The following is a 5,911-nucleotide window of genomic DNA, read 5'->3' as shown; positions in this document are numbered from 1 at the left end:
TTTTTTTTGTTTTTTTCTTAATCATTTCCTAATTTCTCATACAAATTAAATATAGTTTATATTCTGTGTCTGTTAAATCCAATCCTGAAAATTATAGGTCTTTCATGCTGTCTGTTGTTTTGCTTATGGTGCCTGTTTCCTTGTGGGTTGTGATTTTGGACTCTGCACTCATGTTTCTGGAGTTGTAACTATGGGAATTCTTTGAGGCCCGAGTTAAAAGTGTGTTTTCCTAGAGAGTATTAGAATTTGCTTCTGTCAGTTGCTTGGAGGAACCATCAACCCTAGGATCAGATTAAATTCTCCACTTGAGGTTTATTGGATTACACAGATAGATTGAATTTGGACCTCAAATCCAACTAGCTTTTTACGGATTCTCAGGGGAAACTTTTCTTCCTTTCCTGGGTTCCAAGGTCAAGACGGGCATGTTTCCTTACTGACCTGTGCATCAGGTTTCTTTCTCATTCACTCTTACACTGAGAATGTAGTCCTTTGGGCACCAGATTTTTGTCCCCTATTAGACTCTTCCTTTTATAGGCCACTGGTTTTATTTCCTGACCCTGGCATCTTCAAAACTATCAAAGCAGGAACTGTAGGTGTCCAGAATTTGACAGTCTCATAGCAAAAGCCCACATTGGCCCTCACTTATTTCTCAGGATAATTTCATTTTTCTTCCTTCCTTTCATTTCCCCAGCCCCCCCCCGAGAATTCTATCATTTCCTACCCGTTCATCAATGTGTTTGATTTTTTTTAACCCAGCATTTTTTTGTTGTTTTCAGAGTAGCTAAAATAGCATGCTGTCAGAAATAGAAGTCAATCATTTCTGTGTAAACTGAGCTTCTTCAAGGACTTTTCCATATTAAGGAAAATGAGATAATAGATGGTTCCCAAGTCAGTGACTTTACATACACACTCTGGAGAAACTAAAATATAATAAAGCTAAACACTATATATTTTAGTTAATGAATGTAATTCTTATTCTTAGACTATGTATCATCTACAAAAAATTGTATATGTACACACATGCTACAGCTTCTTATATCATTAGGTCATGTAATAGATACCACTTGGAGTGGCTAGCCACTTACAACCACTACTGCATTTCTAGGCTGTGCCCCTCAAATACAGGGGTGACCATATCTGTGTTACACTACTGTGCTCCCTGATCATTAATTTAATAGGGACAGACCAAAGATGGGCATATTAGATGCACTCTTTTGCAATTTTGAACTGGGAATGAAGAGACCCGAAGACTGAAGGCATTGTGGCAGAATTGCATTAACTGCAGCATATTAAACACATGGTCTACAAGCTTCTGCTACTGAGCTCTAGTTTTTTTCCTTGGATTTTTTTTCCCTTTCCTGGTCAGTTTCTCTAACACGAGTTGCATCACCTTGAGAAAGTTATTTCAACACTCTGTGCCTCAGTTTCCTGATCTATAAGCTAGAAATAGCAATAGTAACTAAATCATAGGATTGTTTTTTTGTGTTAGATTGAAATGATGTCATCTATGCAAAGCACTTAAGTTAATGCCTGGTAAGTGTTATGATACAATAAATGTCAACTTCTATTACCATCATTAATACCATTAAGTCTCCTCCTAAGTTATCTGTATTGCATATGCTCCTTTATGCTACTGTTAGCTTTGCCTTGTGCTCCTGCTCATTTTGAGGCTGGACGCCACCTAATACTCACTGAAGGTTATTTCGCCTCCAACTGTTTTACTGCTGTTAAATCAGAGAAGTTAATGCAGGGAAGGCTATGTAAGAATACTGCCCTGAAGGCTACTGCCTAAGTAGAAAGAATTAGAATGTAGGAAAAGATTCAAAAATGAATGCAAAATATGATTGTTACCAGGAGTCTAAGAGAAAGGAACATTAAAATCCTTTATATAGCATGTTCTCAGGGGGACCTTGGCCTTGTTTTCACCTCGAACAAGGTTAACCATGTGGCCCCAACAATGCATGAGTGTGGAGCTCAAATTCAGACTCCTCATAAGTTGCAGTAACCCTTTACCTTAATAGTAGACATTGATCTGGCCTAGGGAAACATGAGGGGGCCCATAGAGAGATGAATACATGAATACCCATTAGAGTGGCTCCTCAGGCTAGATCACAAAGAAGTGGAAATGAGTTCACATTCAAATATTATAAATCACTTAAGAAAATGAAGGCTCTGAGAGACTGTTAGCAAATAAATGGGAATTCTAAAAATATAAGTATTGAAAATCACTATTGATGAAATCAATCTGGAAAGTAGAACAAGAAAAAGAGATATGAAATAGAATAGGTATAAAAATAAGAGGATTAATCTTGAATTTCTAATACCTCATTAATAGGAGTTCCAGAAAGAAGAACAAAAAAAAATGGAGACACTAAAAAGTACATACTCTATAACACTGAGATGAAGTTTCTGAAAAGGTAAAACTAATCTATGGTGATAGACACAGGAAGATGGCCGCCTCTGGGAAAGGTAGGATGCTTTACTAATCTTAGGCCCCTTTGCTGACAGGGACTCTTATGCACTGCTCTATTACTAGCTTGCAGAAGACAATTCCTATGTGTTACGTGAATAAATGGAATAAGTACTGGGTGAATTAGGATGTTGGAATCAGGCAGATATGTGTTTGAACACTGTCTCTGTTCTTAGCTCATATGACCTGAACCAAGTTACTCGATGTTCCTAAGATTGTTTCTTCATCCATGAAATGAGAGTAAGAAGGGTAGTTAACAAAGCTCTGAGGAGATTATGTGTAAGAGTACCTAGTGTAGTGCTCAGCACAAATGTAATCATGAAACAATATTATTTGTAGAAGTGACAGTACCATTAGGTAAATGGTCTAGGAAGTGCCATTCCAAGGGCATTGCAGTGAGAGACCCCAAAACAGGCAAATGAGGGGAGCATTGTCTTTAGAGGATTTAAAAACAATAATAAAAATGACTTTTACAGTCTTATTTTATTATTACTATGTGCCAGCAATTCTAAATAATGTCAGTGATAAAATAGTTCTCCCTGAAAAGAATTTCATTGGTCTAAATTCTAAATAATCTCAAGTTACTGTTGAATTTTAGTAAATGGCATTATATATTTATATTAAATAGTGGCTCGAAAATAAACATTGAAAGCACAATGATTGTAAAGACAAAAGCACAGACTTGAATTATTTAATTATACGATTCTATACGATCACCTGGAATTTTTCTTTGTATTTTAATTTTAAAACAGTGAAAGTGACCATGAACTGGTAGGTGCAATATTTTGCTTGTCAAATGCAAATTTTAGTTCATATGTGAAACCGGTTATTAAATTTCAATAATCTTTTGAAAATTAAAATGTATTCTTTTAAAATTGTTATTCTTACTTAATTGGTATTTAATCACTATTACATTTTAATGTACTTATTAGTGCAACAAATCAATGCTTTTCCTTTTTCCAAAAATGCTTAAATATAATTAAAAGAGATTAACTCATGGCTTTTCCCCTTTTCTTTTCATTGTAAAGTTAATTAATTATTAATTACAAGCTTGATTATATAATGTAGTTTAATAAAAGAAAATTTATGCCATCTGAGTATCTTTTCTGGCCATTATCATTATTTATTTCATTTAATGATTATGTTTGAAAATAATTTTCATGTAAGGAGAAGGGTTTTATTCAGAAAATGATCTGCTCCAAGTGTCAGATAGGCTAGGTATGCTTATTTAAAGGCCTCTCACATAAGGCAAGTGTAAATTTATTTACGCACAATGGTATAATTGTTAATAACTATTTCTTGTCTTTGACTTTGAAAGCCTTAGGCTCTCTAACATTTATTTTCGTGAGACTGGTAATGTAAAGATAAATTACCAAGCAGTTACTTGTTACAAAGAGAAGTCTTTGTGTTGCAATATGAAAATATTTCAGTGACTGAGAAGATTTTTAACATTGCTGGAAAACCTTCAAAGATTCTACTTTTCTTCTCTCTCACTCAAGTTCTCTACATCATTAACAAAAATTGGAGTTTGAAAAATTCAAACTTTTCTTATTTTTATTTAAAACTTGTTTTCTAATGAATATATATTATTAAAGGCTTAGGAAGACTTATTTTGCTAGTGGGGGTAGAGCATTTTTCTAAACTTGGTTATGATATTCCTATCATTGAGGATATAGAGTGTAGAAATATGACCGATAGTGCTTTTTTACACTCTGCACATAAATAACTTATGAGACTTACTACATTGTAGTATAGAACCTGCCTCCGCCACTAATCTGGAATTTTTTAAGGGCAGAGACCATGTTTTATTCATCTGTCGATCCACAGATCTGGCAGGTAATATGAGTTCAATAAAGAAGTAGTGAATTATTGAATGAATGAATGCATGAGCATCAAGCACAAGTTCCTAAGTTTCCAAGTTCAGTCCAGAACAGGCAAGATGAAGTTATCATGACTACTGACTACTAAGGTCTGTGAAGAAAATAGGATTCCAGTGGTCATTCAAGTAACTGGACTGGAATTCTGAAGATTTTCTTAATAGAAGGCTTTGGAAATTTTTCAAATACGGTAGTATATTGACTTCCAAAGTGGTTCTTCATTAAGCTTGCCCCAAAGAGTAGACAGAGGAAAAATTAAAGTAATAGGGTAATTCATAATGTTCTATATTTTTTAAAACTTTTTTGAAGTTCTAAATATTAATTTAAATGAATAAATGTGACTCCTAGAGAACAGGAGAAAGACTATTACCACAGTTCATTTCGATAAATATTTATTGAACTTCAAATACCACCAGTACAAAACATGACTAAGACAGTCCATGTTCTTGCAGGATGCACAACTTGGTAAGTGAAGCAAATGGTTAGGAAGATCATTTAAATACAGTGTGGTAGGTACTATCATAGGGTCAAGTTTTCAGGAAGATACTAAGAGAAATTTACAAAAATTCTATGAGAAATGATGGTTTCTTTGATGAATAATGAACATATAGATTCAAAAAAAAGATAAAGTGCTGGAAACCAATATAAAGATGCAGTAGATAAAATATCCACAAATTAAAATACTTTGCAGTCATTAAATATTATGTTTTTCACTATTATTTAAGTCGATAAAAATATACAATATATTCAGGAATGCTAATCAGCTGATTTACACTGATACGACACTAACAAGTTGTTAAAGTATTAAGTTGAGATAAGATGTTCGCCATCATATGTCATCAGAGAAATGCAAATTAAAAGGAGATACCACTACATACCTATTAGAATGGCTAAAATCTAGAAAACTAACAACATCAAATACTGGTGAGGATGTGGAGCAACAGGAACTCTCATTCGTTGTTGGCGTAAATACAAAATGGTACAGCCACTTTGGAAGACAGTTTGGCAGTTTCTTATAAAACTAAACACATTTTTACCATATGATCCAGTAATCACACTCCTTAGTATTTACCCAAAGAAGTTTAAAACTTATGTCCACTCAAAAAATTGCACACAGATTTTATAGTGGCTTTGTTCATAATTGACAAAACTTGGAAACAACCAAGATGTCCTTCAGTAGGTGAATGGATAAGTAAACTGTGATACGTCCAGACAATAGACTATTATTCAGTGTTAAAAAGAAGTGGGTATAAAGACATGGAGGAACTTAATGATGCCAACTATGTGACATCTGGAAAAGGTAAAAGTATGGAAACAGTAAAAAGATCAGTAGGTGCCAAGAGATTAGCAGGGGGATATGAGGCATGAATAGGTAAAGCATGGAGGATTTTTAGGGCAGTGAAAATACTCTGTATGAAATTATAATGGTGGGTACATGTCATTATATATTTGCCCAAACCCATAGAGTGTACAACATCAAGAGTGAACCCTAAGGTATACTATGGACTTTAGGTAATTATGATGTGCCAGTGTGGTTTCATCAATTATAACAAACGTACCACTT

Source organism: Pteropus vampyrus, unplaced genomic scaffold (assembly GCF_000151845.1).
Source record: "Pteropus vampyrus isolate Shadow unplaced genomic scaffold, Pvam_2.0 Scaffold33, whole genome shotgun sequence".
Lineage (NCBI taxonomy): Eukaryota > Metazoa > Chordata > Mammalia > Chiroptera > Pteropodidae > Pteropus > Pteropus vampyrus.
Note: the sequence above shows the minus strand (reverse complement) of the source record.